The sequence below is a fragment of the Pteropus alecto genome, unplaced genomic scaffold (genome assembly GCF_000325575.1).
Source record: "Pteropus alecto unplaced genomic scaffold, ASM32557v1 scaffold119, whole genome shotgun sequence".
Classification (NCBI taxonomy): domain Eukaryota; kingdom Metazoa; phylum Chordata; class Mammalia; order Chiroptera; family Pteropodidae; genus Pteropus; species Pteropus alecto.
The window spans coordinates 2523803-2539470 of record NW_006442487.1 but is presented as its reverse complement, the minus strand read 5'-3'; the positions used below and the strand labels follow the sequence as shown (position 1 = coordinate 2539470).

The 15668-nt window shown below is 35.2% G+C and overlaps 1 pseudogene; it reads right to left on the bottom strand.

The window, feature by feature from the left end:
• Nucleotides 1-10324: 10324 nt before the first annotated feature.
• LOC112470876 lies at nucleotides 10325-10443 on the bottom strand (annotated as a pseudogene).
• Nucleotides 10444-15668: the final 5225 nt, after the last annotated feature.

Sequence of the window (15668 nt, the reverse complement as noted above, 5' to 3'; positions counted from 1 at the left end):
CATTTCAATCAGGCATTTGCTCCCAACCATTCTACTGAAAGCAGCTCTCATCAATGACACCAATTGCTCCATATTACTAAATATGATTTTTATCCTACTTGGTCTGTCTGTTGCACTTTTTTTTTTTTTTTCACATAGCTTCCAGGACACCACATACTCCTTATTTTCTTCCTATTTCACTTGCTCTATCTTTTAAGTTTCCTTTGTTGTTTCTTCCTCATTTACCTATGTGACCCAAGACCCACACTTAAAACTTCACTTTGATTCACTCTCATTCTCTAGGTAATCAATCTCCTGTAGTCTCACGGCTTTGAAGATCATTTTTAAGGCTATATCTATAAATTACGTCTTTCCTGATTTTCACCTCTGAATTTCTGGCACGTGTATACTAATTCCTTTCTTATGTGTCCTTTTAGAGGTCTAATGGGTATCTCAAGTTTAACACATTTAAGACCAAACTCCTGATCTTCGCCTCCAAATTTGTTTAACCCATCATTTTTTAGTCTCAGTAAATAACTCCTTTCTTCTAGTTCAAACCAAAAATCTTGGCATCATCTTTAACATCTCCTTTTCTCTCTCATTTCTTATCAAATCCATCAACAAATCCATTACCTGGGTGATTGTAGTATTCTTTTACATATCTTTTTTGTTCTGCCCTTGATCCCTTCATCTTATCCTTAATGTAATAGCCTGGGTGATCCAGCTAAAATCCAAATTAGATTATGTTATAACATTGCTCGTTGCTCTATCTGATTTAACTCTCAAATCCCTCTATGAACTCCTCTCCATACTGGCCTCCTCTATATTTATTGAAACTGCTATGCGGGCCTCAGAACTATTGTACTTCCTGTGCTTTATGTCTGAAATGCTCTTTCTCAGATAAGAACATAGTTTTCTCTTTCGCTTTCTTCAACCGTATATTCAAGTATTACTATACTACAGATGAGTTCCCTAATCACATATATAAATTAGCAACCTTATTCACACCCAACTTACACATCTCTATTCTTTTTATTACTCAGCTTTATTTTTTTCTGTAGCACTTATCACTATTGAGCATATTATTTATTTATTTGTTTATTCTCCTCCATCACCATTAGAATATACATTTCATAGAGACAGAGCCTTGGTTTTGATAACTGCTCTATCCTCACTGTCTAAAATAATACTTGACTCGTAGTAGAAGCATAATAAATATGGTGTTCATATGTATCTTTTAATTCTCTTGAAATTTGTACAAGCTGTCATTGTGAAGTGTCTTGTGTAGTCATATTCTATTGTTGGAATAAATAAATAAATAAATTTAACTTTACAATATTCTTATAAGATAGATAATATCATTCTCATTTAGTGGATGAGAAAATTGGGCCTCAGAGAGATTAAGTCATGCTATGGTCTGAATATTTGTGTCTCTCCAATTTCATATATTGAAATCCTAAAGCCCAGCGTTATGGTACTAGTGAGGAAAGGCTTTTGGAAGGTAATTAGGTCATGAGGGTGGGCACCTCATGAATGGGATTGATACCCTTATAAAAAATGCTGGAGCGAGCTCTCTTGCGCTTTCTACTATGTGAGGACACAGTGAGAAGTCGACGGTCTACAACCTAAAGGAGGGTTTTCACCAGAACCTGACAATGCTGGCACCCTGATCTTGGACTTCCAGCCTTCAGATCTATGACAAATAAATTTTTGTTGTTTATAGGCTACCCAGCCTGCCATTTTGTTATAGCAGCCCAAAGGGACTAAAACAAGTGACATAGCCAAAATCAGAGAGATCATAATTTGCTACACCTGGGTTTGAACCCAGATTTGTGTTACTAAAAATTCTGAGTCCATCACAACTACATTTTTTTATAAGTCCTTGCTTAAAAACAAACATCACTTTACAAATAATTAACTACATAATCATATTTATAAATAAAAACTACTTTTTCACTCTTTTCAATTTTTAAAATCTCCATCTTCCTTAATGCTACTTGAGTTGCCCTTCTGAGCAAATTTTGTCCCACATACCTTAAAGGGATATTGAAAATTAAAGTAAGACAAATAATACATAATGCCTGATAACTAATGGATACTCAATAAATATTAGTTTTAGGATTTTTTAAAAAATATCTGTGTACCACTTCAGTGACTCTGTTGTTTCAAAGACTTTATCTGTACTGTCTTTTTGATGTCTAACAGTCCTCAATGTAGGATAGTATTGCCCTTTTTCCTGTCGCGGGCATTGATCATAGTGGTGACATATTTCCCCAAACGAATATCATGTATGTAACGCCTTTTACTTTGCATTCCAACATGTATAAAATAAACAAGAGATACAAGTCGAATGTCTCTTCCTGTAGTTAGTTCACAAAACAGTTGTCTCAGCCTTATCCCTTTTTCTTTGTTTCTCTATAAAACTGAACGCTTTTTTTTCTCCAAGTAAAGCAATGCTCTTTATTTATGGGCATGAATTTTTAAGTTGTTTGAGAAAATATTCTTAGCTCCACATAGTTCTTCACATTAAGAAAAAAAATTAAAAAGCTCATTTCAAACTTAGAGGCTGAATTTTAGGGGTTAGAATGAGTTAAGATTCTAGGTTCTTAATTCTTCTTGGTTTCTAAAAACAGTATAACAACATACACTCATGCATGCAGACACACACATATACCATCTCTCTATCTCTCATGCGCACGTGTACATGCACTCACACATACACACACACTCGTACACATCATACATGGTCAAACTACATTTGGAAAGGCTAAGTGTACTACATTCGTCCTTCCACACTGGTGCTGCTTGTGCCTGCTGGAAGGACCAACCTGAGTCTCCTGGGAATAGAGTAGGAAACTGCTGACCACATTAACCTTGCCTTTTTAAATTTTTTTTATCTTTCTGGTAAGTTTGAATTTTTTTTTTTTAAGATAGAAAGAAATAAAATTCTAAAGTTACTTTGAATCATTCATTCAAAAATGTTTTTTTTTTTTTTTTCAATCATACTGATTCTAGGTAGCATCAAGTAACCAGGGATCAGAGAAAAGCCTGGAACTTTTTGCAGAGTCTGTTACTCTCTCCTCCAAAGATCCTGTTTTAAGATTTCAGCTTGTTGCCACTTTTTTCTCTATAAACAACACTGCATTATTCTGAGGAAGACATACCCATTCTCATAAAAGATTTTTCTGCACAGAGAGTTTAATATCACATTAAACTTGATAAGTACAGATCTAAATAAATCAGTGCCACTAACATCTCCAATCTACCATATAAAAGAGGTCTGTATCCTTGTATGTTTTGTAAATTAGCACCACCATTCAATACAGTAAGCACTATTCAGATTGGAAACCTTGATACTTTTCTCTCATTCTTTCTTTCAACTAATATTTATTGAGTACTTACTATATGCATAACATTGTGCCAGTCCTTGGGAAGGTTTGTTTACCTAGTCTCATCCTTCTATAAAAATATCCCCTATATTTGTACATCTTCCCTACCACTATAATCCTGATTCTGTTTATCTGTGCTTCATACTTAGATTGCTGTCTTAATCTCTGTAATATAATATTTCACAAGTTTTATCTTGACACAGTTTTTAAGTCATGGCTAAAACTCTCAACTTCTCTTTACTGAGAGTTTACTAAGTTCCAACCAACTCTTCTTTTATCAGGATCTTGCTCTTTAGCCAGGTACCAAGCAACTGGGAAAAACAGCTCCCTGACCGGGAGCCAGGGAAATTATTCAAATTAGTAAATCCCCAGGAAGCCAGTGAACCCTAGCTACCTCCACCTCTGCTTCCTATATGTAAGCTCTTAGCAAGGCAGCTCCTACAGCTCCATCTTATGCTTAACTTATCCCTTAGTGTAACCCCCTATGCATCCCTTCATGGCAGCTTTCCTTCCTATGAAGCTGTAAGTAATAGAGTTCTGTGTTTCATGTCTTTGCATTGTGTCCCTCCATCAGAAGAATCTTTAAATTTTATAAAACAATCCCTGAGCTGTTATTCCCCTTCTCCTACTCTCTTTTCCGAAATTGATTTTCAGACTTCTGTTAAGTATATCTCACTGGTTTCTTCACTGCATTCCTTTATTCTGACCATTAGATTCCTACTACATCAAGTCTCACCATCATTGTTAGCATTTGAAGGCTCTTCATAGTATGGCCCACTCTGCCTATGCAAATTTATGCAAGAAATATGAAGATCAGCCTTGGAGAAATGTATAGTATAAAGTATGGTTGAAGAATAATACCTCTGAAGGATTTTTAGAGCCTATCTATGCATTGTTGTCAATTTCTGTTTTTATTCTTATATATTTTGCATAACTCCTTATCTTCTTACAGTTTCATGTTCTTTTCCCTTCTTATTTCTCCAACACTTTGCCTATGTCATTAAATGGGCATTGCATAATCTACTGATAAGATATAGCATAGTTAATGATTTGGTGATTTCTAGTCTAAAGATTAATTCGAGGGCAAGAACTTTTTCATTTTTTTTTTGTCATTCTATTTAGCCTCTACATAGACTTTAACAAGACATATTCCATTTTTATTTAATTTCTATAGTCCCTTTTTACACAGTAAGCAAATATATACCTCCATATTATTATTCTGTACTTTAAATGATTTTAATAAATACTTTCAAGCCTTGGATTGAAAGTCATCACACTATTAATTTCTTTAAACCATCAGACTATCTAATTAGGAAACATCAAACAGATAATCCTGCTACAAAAATTACTTTCTTAGTTCTTCTTTTATTCAGTGGAGAGTTAAAACTGTAAACAGGCATATCACTAGGACATGTCTCTATTGAAATAAACCTGTCACTTTTCAATACTGGGAGGTAAGCAGATATATTTTTTTATATGTAGATTAAAATATGTTTCTGAACAAAATGTCTTAGCTTAATAATAGCTGGGTAGGAAGAAAAAAGACAAAAGACAAATGGTTGGGAGTTAGGGAAGACAGAATTGAAGCAATGTACTTGAAGAGTAATAGCAACTCCTCTAAACTGTGTAAATAAGAAGTCCAGAATACAGACTAGTTAACTCTATCAATGATCTCGGTCTTGGCCGTTTTTTAGGGGGTGAGAATTTACAAGGACATTGATGTTGCCATCAGGTGTTGCAGCTGGTGATACCTAGGCAGAAAGATCGATCTGCTGCCTTTACAAAGAAAATTGAAAGCAACAAAAAAATATAACAAGCAGAGACTCATGGACGTGGACAAGTTTGTGGTTACCAGAGGGGAAGGGGAGAGGGGAGAGGTAGATAGAGGTAAAGGGGATCAAATATATGGTGACAGAAGGAAATTTAACTTCAGATGGTGAACACATAATGCAATAAATATATGATGTATTATTGAATTGTACACTTGAAACCTATGCATTTTATTAAGCAATATCACACCATTTTTTTAATTTAAAAAATGCTGAAAAAAAATCTAAGGTTTTGAAAGCTTATCAGCACTTTAATCTTCAGTCTGTCACCTTGTTATTTATTGTCATATAGATCACAGCTTGTTAATCACAAAATATTCTGACCAGACATCCTTTACCCCAGACCCCTGCTTCTCCTCAAATAATGAAATGCAAGTTCTTATAAAAATATGAGAAGAAACAGAAAACTATACTTGTCAGAACCAGTTTTTCCTCCTCCTAGATATATATATAAAGCACATTTGCACTGTCTTCAGTTTAAAAATGAATAAATTACACAATGGAGTTTTAGTTATTATTAATCTATAAAAAAGTTTTTTTTCAAAAAAAAAATGTTCCTGATTTAAATCAATAGGTGACTAACTTGAAATTATTTTTAAAAATGAAAGCACCGATTTTTCTTTTATTACTATGATAATTTTTATAGACAAAGAGGTACACTATAATATGTAATTAGCCATTGTGAAAAAGAAAATGGCAACTAATAATTGAAGATAAATGCGAATTAGCCATTATACTATACCTTATTCAGATAGCCAGGGCCTACTGCATTTGCCAGGTTCAAATATATATATTTTTTTTAAATATTAGCTACAAAATACATAGCTGTTTGTTTTATCAATATGTAGACTTTTAGCAAATTATAATAAAGAGTTAAGAATATTAAAACTGATGTAAGCCATTAAAAATGGATTAATCAAACTACTTTTATGTTGTTTGCATCTTTATACTTGCCCTAATAGTATTTCAAGTAATCATTTTTGCTTAATGGAAAGCAGTAATATCAGAGTATTATTGATTTTGTGTTTGAAAGTTTAGCCTGGTGTAATTTTTATTCATCATGGTTATAGAGAAAGCAAATTGTTCAAATTCTATTTTATTATATTCTACTAAAAAATCAATGCTTTACACATGTTGCAGAATATATTTTCATAGCTCATGTACTTTGTAGTTTCAACTATTTTGTTATGTCTTTGACTCATAAAAGTAAAATATTCTTGAATATCAATGAAAAATGTGCATTGTCATTTGCTTTCATAAATAGTACTTCTTAAATTTCTACAACATCTAATTATATTCAAAGAAAGTTTCAGCCACTGTTACATATTGAAGTCAAGGGTGAGAGTAATTCTGGTAATTTTTAATAGAACTTCAAACAAATTTACTAAAATTTTTAGGTTATTTACTAAATTATTCGAAATCTAACTTTGGGTGGTGAACATAAAATGCAATATATTTACAACATATTGTTGAATTGTACACTTGAAACATTCGATTTTATTAATCAATGTCATCCCAATAATTTTTAATAAATAAATAAATGTCTATGTCTCAGCAATAAACATTTAAAAAATAAAAATAAATAAAAATGGGGATGGGAAATCAAAATCATGTGATATTTAAGGCATTAAAAGAAGAAAAATACAGTTTTAATCTTCTAAAAATAAATAAATAGATATATAGATAAATAGATAGATAAATAATCAGAAAAAGTTAACTATGGAATTGAGACAGAGTTATTTATCTGTGCTAGTACACCAAAACAGTACATTGCTTTTATCTTTCATTATCTGGATGAAGCTTCAATTACAAGGCTGTCTTTTTGGAAGAACATCCAGGGCACAGAGAGGTAGTTGTCTACCAGACACTAATCAACACTGAAATGACTTTTCCTGCCTCTAAGTAAAAATGGTTTCTCTTTCCACCCAATGAAGCTGATGGTTACTCCTTTGAGTAAAACATGTATTACCAATTTCTAACTTTTAAAATATAAATATTTTGAATTGGTCATGGTATGGATGCTATCAATCACAACTTGAGTGATTTTAATCAGTTTATACAATAAATTTATATAACTTAGGTTTATACAGTGCTTGCCTCTGTGATGTAATAAGATAAGAACTCTGCAGAAATGAGCCTATGGAATGTAACTTGAACAATTCAAATTTCTCATCTAATTCTTGATGATATAAGACTAGATCATATTGCCTTGTATCTTTGAAATACCTTCATTATTGAAGACAGTTTTATGTGTTTTTCTACCTTGCAATCTTTAAGATCCTGACAGAGATTAACTTTTCATATAACTGAAGCTGCAAATTTATGGTACAACTTTCTTTACTGTTTTAGTCATTTGAGATGGAAATCTGTGTTGAATAAATGCTAGAATTTTCTATCTACTTTTAAACACAAGATGCTAAAACTAAGTTTAGTCACCTACTAAGTTTACATTTCCATAGTTTATTTTTTGAATAATTTAGTAAATTGCCTCATATTTTAATAAAATTGGTCAAAGTTAAGAAAACACAGAATAACCCCTACCCCCAACCTAGGAACCCAGATATGGAATAACACTGGCTGAAAACTTTCTTTGAATATACTTAGGTGTTCCTAATGATGTAAAATTATTATTAACAAGATCATTAATTTTATTGCAAATATCTTTACGGTATATTGAGATACATGAATTTCTATATATACTATTTAATGCCCCAGACAATCTTGTTTACTTCTTTGTTATGGTTTTGTTCTTTGATTGCTTAGTAGGTATTTATTAAGAATCAATTATATTTCTTAATCCTTTCACCTTTTTCACTCATACCCCAAGCCCCTCTCTCCTGGCAACAATTATCTAAGTTTGTTTCTGCTTTGTTTGTTTGTTTATTTTGTTATTTGGATTCCACTATTAAATGAGATCATATGGTATTTGCCTTTCTCAGTCCAATTTATTTTACTTAGAACAATACCCTCTACGTCCATCTATGTTGTTACGAATGGTAAGATTTCATTCCCTTTTAAGGCTGAGTAAGTATACAGTACATTGGTTAGACATTTATATAGTTTATAAAACGATCTCCCTAATTGCTTCTTCTCTCCTCTGGTTTTCCACCTAACCAAAATGTTAAAGCTAACTACATTTCCTATGCCATGCTCTCCATCCCCATGACCATCTAACAACTACTAATTTGTACTATTTTAACCCATCACTCCATTTTCCCAGTCCCGCAACACTCCCACCCCTGTCTGTCACCAAATTGTCCTCTATATCTGTGTTTGTTTTTGATTAATTTGTTCTTTTTTTTCCCTTAGATTCCACATATAAATAAAATCATATGGTATTTATCTTTCTCTGTCTGACTTATTTCACTCAGCATAATAACCTCTAGGTCCATCCATGTCATTGCAAATGGTAAGATGTCATTTTTTAATGACTGAGTAATATTCCATTGTATATAGGAACCATAACTTCTTTACCAATCATCTGCTGATGGGCACCCAGGTTGCTTCCATATTTTGGCTATTGTAAATTGTGCTGCCATGAATATTGAGATGCATAGAGATGCATAGATCTTTACAATTATTGTTTTGGTTTTCTTTGGATAAATATCCAGAAGTGCAATTGTTGGGTCAAAAGATATTTCCATTTTTTAAATTTTTTGGAAAATCTCCAGACTGTTTTCCATGGTGGCTGTATCAATTTGTAATCCCACTGAGAGTGTATGAGAGTTCTTTTTTCTCCACATCCTTGCCAACACTTGTTGTTCTTGGATTTATTGATGATTGCCAATCTGACAGATGAGAAGTGATAACTCATTGTGGTTTTAATTTGCATTTCTCTGATGATTAGTGACCTTGAGCATTTTTTGTGTGTGTCTATTGGCCATCTGTAATTCTTCTTTGGAGAAGTATCTGTTCAGGTCTTCTGCCCATTTTAATTGGATTTTTATTATTATTATTAATATTATTATTATTATTATTGAGTTGTCTGAGTGTTTTATATATTTTGGATATTAACCCTTTATGAAATGCATCATTAGCAAATATCTTCTCACAATCAATTGGTTGTCTTTTTATTTTGTTGATGGTTTCCTTTACTGTTCAAAAATTTTTAGTTTGATATAGACCATTTGTTTATTTTTTTTCTTTTATTTCCCTTGACTGGGGAGATATATCTGAAAAGAAATTACTATTAGTAATATCAGAGAGTTTACTGCCTATGTATTCTTCTAGAAGTTTTATGAATTTAGGTCTTACATTTAAGTCTTTACTCCATTTTGAGTCTATTATTGTATACTGTGTAAGACGGTGGTCCAGGTTCTTTATTTTTGCATATATCTGTTCAATTTTACCAACACCATTTATTGAAGAGACTGTTTTACCCCATTACATATTCTTACCTCCTTTGTCATATATCAAGTGAGCCTATAGGTGTGGATTAATTTCTGGGCTCCTGTTCTTTTCCATTAAACAATGTGTCTGTTTTTATACCAGTACCATGATGTTTTGATTACTGTAGTCTTGTAGTATAGTTTAATATCAGTTGTATGATACCTCCAACATTGTTCTCCTCGAGATTGTTTTGGTTATTTGGGGTCTTTTATGGATCCATAAAAATTTTAGGATTATTTGTTGTAGCTCTCTGAAAAATGTCATTGATATTTTGATGAGGATTGCATTGGATCTATAGATTGCTTTAGGTAGTACGGCCACTTTAATGATGCTGATTTTTCCTACACATGAGCATGGTATGGGCTTCCATTTATTTGTATCTTCTTCAATTTCTTTTTTCAAGGACTTATAATTTTCTGAGAATAAGTCTTTTACCTCCTTTGTTAACTTCATTCCCAGGTATTTTATAGTTTTCTATGGAATCGTAAATGGGATCGTTGTCTTAATTTCTCTTTCCGAAAGTTCATCATTGGTACACAAAAATGCCACTCACTTTTGAATATTTATTTTGTAACTTGCTACTTTACTGAATTCATTAATCAGTTCTAACAATTTTTTGGTGGAATCTTTAGGGTTCTCTATATATTCTGTCATGTAATCAGCAAATAACGAGTATTACTCCTCCCTTTCCAATTCGAATGTCTTTTATTTCTCTTTCTTGTCTTTTTTTTTTTTTAATGCCTACAGCACCTGGTCTTCCTAGGTGGTCTCCCATCCAAGTACTAACCAGACGCGACCCTGCTTAGCCTCTGAGATCAGACGAGATGGAGTGCATTCAGGGTGGCATGGCTGTAGATTCCCTTTCTTGTCTGATTGTTGTAGCTAAGACTTCCAAGACAATGTTGAAGAGGAGTGATGAAAGTGGGCATCCTTGTCTTGTTCCTGATCTTAAGGAAAGACACTTTTAGCCTTTCTCTATTGAATATAATGTTAGCTGTAGGTTTGTCAAATATGGTCTTTATTATGTTGAGGTATGTTCACTCTATCCAAGTTTGCTTAGAGTTTTGTTTCTTGTTTTGTTTTGTTATGTTTTTCATAATGAATGCCAGATTTTGTTGAATGCTTTTCTGCACCTATTGATATGATCATATGCTTTTTATCTTTTGATTTGTTAATGTGGTATATCACATTAATTGATTTGCAGATATTCTACCAAACTTGCAACCTAGGAATAAATCCATCTTGATCACGGTGTGTGATATTTTTAGTACATTGCTGAATTAAGTTTGCTAATATTTGGTTGAGGATTTTTGCATCAATGATCATAAGAGATATTGGCCTATACTTTTCTTTCTTTTTTTTTTCTTGTAATGTCTTTGTTTAGTTTTGGAATTAAGGAAATGGTGACCTTATAAAAGGAGTTAGGGAGACATCTCTCTTCTTGAAATTTTTGGAATAGTTTGAGAAGAATGTGTGTTAATTCTTCTTTGAATGTTTGATAAAATTCACCAATGAGGCCATATGGTCCAGGACTTTTTTTGGGGGGGAGGTGTTTGATTACTGATCTATTTCATTGGTGTTAATTGGTCGGTTCAGATTTTCTGTTTCTTTTTGACACTGTTCTCATTATTTCTCCTCTTTCATTTCTGATTTTATTTATTTGAGTCTTTTCTCTTCTTTTCCTTGATGACTCTGTCTAAGAGTCTGTCAATTTTGTTTATCCTTTCAAAGAATCAGATCTTGGTTTCAATAATCTTTTGAATTGTTTCTCTAGACTCTATTTCATTTATTTCCACTCTGATCTACATTATTTCCTTCCTTCTATTCACTTTGGGCTGTGTTTGCTCTTCTTTTTCTAATTCTTTTAAGTGTAATGTTGGATCATTTTTTGAACTTTTTCTTGTTTCTTGAGGTAGGCCTGTATTGCAATGAGTTTCCCTCCACAGTGCTTTCACTGTGTTTTCATTTTCATTTGTCTCTAGGTATCTTTTGATTTCTTCCTTGATCTCATTGTTAACCTATTCATTGTTTAGTAGCATGTTATTAGCCTTCATGTGTTTGTGTATTTCCCAGTATTTTTCTTGTAGTTGATTTTTAATTTCATACCATTGTGATCAGAGAAGTCGGTTGGTATGATTTCAATCTTCTTAAATTTATTGAGACTTGTATCGTGTCTTAGCATGTGGTATATCCTGGAAAAGGTTCCATGTGCACTTGAGAAGAATGTGTATTTTGCTGCTTTGGGGTAAAATTCTCTGAAAATATCTATTAAATCCATCAAGTGTATCTTTTAGGCCAATTGTTTCTCTGTTGATTTTTTGCCTAGAAGATCTGTCCATTGGTGTCAATGAGGTGTTAAAGTCTCCTACTATGAGTGTATTACTGTTGATCTCTCCTTTTATGTCAGTCAACAATTGCTTTATGTATGTAGGTGCTCTTATGTTGGGTGCATATATATTTATTAGTGTTACGTCCTTTTGATTTATTGATCCCTTTATCATTATGTAATACCCTTCTTTGTCTCTTATTATAGCCTTCGTTTTAAAGTTTATTTTATCTGATATAAGTATCGCTACTCTAGCCTTTTTTTCATTTCCACTTGTGTGAAATATTTTTTTCCATCTCTTTACTTTCAGCGTGTGAATGTCATTTGATCTCAAGTGGGTGTCTTGTAGACAGCATATGCATGAGTCTTGTTTTCTTATCCATTCGGTTACCCTATGTCTTTTCATTTGTGCATTTCATTCATTTACATTTAAAGTGATTAGTAATAGGTACATAGTTATGCTATGTTATTATTCATATTTGTTATTTCTATTTTCTTTTTATTCCTTCTCTTTTTACAGAAGTTCCTTTAACATTTTTTGTAATACTGGCTTGTTTGTGATGAATTCCTTAAGCTTTTTCCTCTCTGGGAAGCTCTTTATCTCACCTTCCATTTTAATTATAAGCCTTTCTGGGTAGAGTATTTGTGGTCGTAGATTCTCATTTTTCATAACTTTGAATATTTCTTGCCAGTCCCTTCTGGCCTGCAATGTTTCCATTGAAAAATCAGCAGACATTCTTATAGGGGTACCCTTGTAAGTAACCAGTTGCCTTTCTTATGCTGCTTTTAAGATTCTCTGTTTGTTTTTGACATTTGACATTTTAATTATGATGTGTCTTGATGTAGGTCTGTTTGAATTCCTCTTGTGGGGGTCACTTTGTGCTTCTTGAACTTGTACATCTAATTCCTTTGTCAGATTAGGGATGTTTTCTGTCATTATTTTTTCAAATAGATTCTCAATCCCTTGCTCTCTTTCTTCTCCTTCAGGTATTCCTATGATCCAGATATTATTTTGCTTCACATTGTCCCAAAAGTCTCTTAAGCTATTCTCACTTTTAAAATTCTTTTTCCTTTTTGTCATTCTAATTGGGTGTATTCTTCTACCTTGTCTTCCAGTTTGCCGTTTTGATCTTCTGCTTCATCCAATCTACTGTTGAATCCTTCTAGTGTATTCTTCATTTCAGTTGTTGTATTCTTCGTTTCTGTCTGGTTCTTTTTTTATAGTTTCTATGTCCTTATTTTTATGCTTGTTATCTCTCTGTTGAAGTTCTCATTGTGCTCACTTATTGTCCCCCTAAGTTCATTGAGCATAACCATTATTTTGAAGTCTGTATCTAGTAGATTGCTTGTCTCTATTTCATTTAGCATATTTTCTGAAATTTTCTCCTGTTGTTTCATTTGTGGCACGTTTCTTTGTTTTCTCATTTTATTAGCATCTCTGTGTTCATTTCTGTGTGACGAGAATATTTGTTTAGTCTCTCAGCCTTGGCCAGACGGTCTAATGTAGAATGTGTCTTGTTTGGCCCTGATTCCATATGCTGGGGCTCTGGATGTGATTTTTGTGTGGGTTGTGTGTTATCTTCTGTTGTTGCCAAGACTTTATTGATTTTAGTAGATCAGTGGATGGGATAAACACTCGGTCTGACTAATTGTGAGAATTGGCAGAACCCACTGGATAAGAGTTTCTCTGTGGGGGCTGACCACACTGAGTGAGATTTGCCCTAGCAGGCTTCTGTACTTGTTGCAACCACCCTTTGTGCATACCACTAATGGGGTTAGTCAGGAGTTGCTCTGTTGTGGTCTTGTGCCAATCTCTAGATGTGCTATTTTTGTAGCCCCTTAGGAGGGGGTCCCCAGTAGGCCAAGGTCAGCCACTGCTTTTCATTACTCAGGATTACCCTTTGGGAACTACAAAGTGATCCATATATGTTTGTTGTCTATGCTAGATCTATAGGTAAGTGGAAGAATCGGTGCTGCAGGCAGTGGTCTGTTTATCCCCCGTCCCTAAACTAGGGCAATTTATCAGAGGGACCAATGTTCCACTAGGTCTGACACTGCCTGACAGTTGTCCATAAGTCTCTGAAACTGGAAGAGCCTCTGGGTGATATTCATGTTGGGTAGTGCAGGAACCTCGGGAGCTTCCTGGATCTATTGAGTGAATTTCCCCCTGCCATCTCAGTGTCAGTTTACATGCCAAGGCTGTCTCCATGGCTCCTGTACAAGTTTCTAATCATTGCAAGGTCAGTTGTTGCCCACGTTGGGCCTGAATATGCCACCCCAGGGCGGGGGCAGCTGCCTGTCAAAGTGCAGTGGGAACTATGTGTATTGGATGGGGCAGGAACTCAGGGAGCCAAGGGCCATCAGGCCAATACAGACCCCTGCAATCCCCTCAAGAGATATTGCAGCTCATACAGGCAGCAGTGGTCTGCCCACAATTGTTCCTTGAAATGCGCTCACTGTGCTAGCCCTGGTCTGTTGCCTGTGCAGACTGCACAACCACAGAGCCAAACAGGTGATGGGAGGTTGCCTGTCAATGGGCTGCAGGTACCTTGTGGCTTGGGTAAAGTGGGATCTCAGGGAGACAAAGGTCATCAGGCCAATACAGCCTCAGCTTTGCTGCACCTTATGTGCCCAGGAGTTCCCGCTGTAGTCACAGATCACAGTGAGATCTGAGGTGGTCCTACAGACCCCTGCGCTCCCCAGACACAATATTGTGACTCTTGCAGGCAGCAGAGGTCTGCCTGCGACTGATTTCTATGGACTGCCAGCCCTGGGCTAGTCAAAGTTTATTGCCTGTGTGGATTGAGAGACTGAGGGGGAAGGGGCAGGGCCATAGCAGTTTGCTGTCAATAGGCTACTTGGGGCAATTTTGGGGTAGGGTGGTGCTGGGTCTCAGGGAGAAAATGGCAGTCATATCAATACAGCCTCTGTTTTGCTGCAACTTCAGTTATCATTTGCTCATTCCCACAGAAGTCCCTGATTCCAGCAAGACCAGCTGCTGTCTGGGACTCACCCACAGATCCCCAAGATCTGCCCAAGTTAGTGATGAAAGTGGTGATCTGCCTGAAACTATCTGGGAAATGCTTGCAAATGCTCAGCCCTGAATTGATGCAGGGTGTGGCAGCCATCCAGTAACAAAAGCTCTGGGAATCTGCAAGTTGGGTGGGGCAGACTAATCTTTTCAGACCACTGCTTCCTAAAGGCCCTTTGAGTGGGGTCTGCACAGTCAAGCTAAGGAAGTCTGTTGATTACCTGGTAAGGGGGCCAGATTAAGGCACAATGGTGGCTGCCCTTCCAGCCCTCGTTCTGGCACAAGGCAATACAGACTTTCTCAGTATGAATCCCACACTAGCCTCTGACCCGTCACCAGTGTCTTGGGTGAGTGTCTGCAGGTCAGAAAGTCTGTGAGTAGATTCTTCAAAGGGGCATCTATGGTTTCTGTCTCCTTCTGTCTCACCCAGACCGCCAGAATCCCCTCTGTTTTTTTCAGTTGGAATTATTGGAATCTCCTCTTCCCTGCCTGGGCTGGGACCATGGACTGGGGAGCCTCTAAATGAAGCCAGGACTCCCTCTCCTTCATGGGCCTCTGCAGCCTTGCTTTCCAGTCCAGTAATCCTCCACCACCCATGGACGCATGTCCAGCCCTATTAGCAACTTTGCTCCTCCTACCTGCTTCAATTTGGATCCTTCTTTATATTTTTAGATGGATGTGTTATGATAAGCTGGACTTCACGTGATTGTCCACATTGATTATTT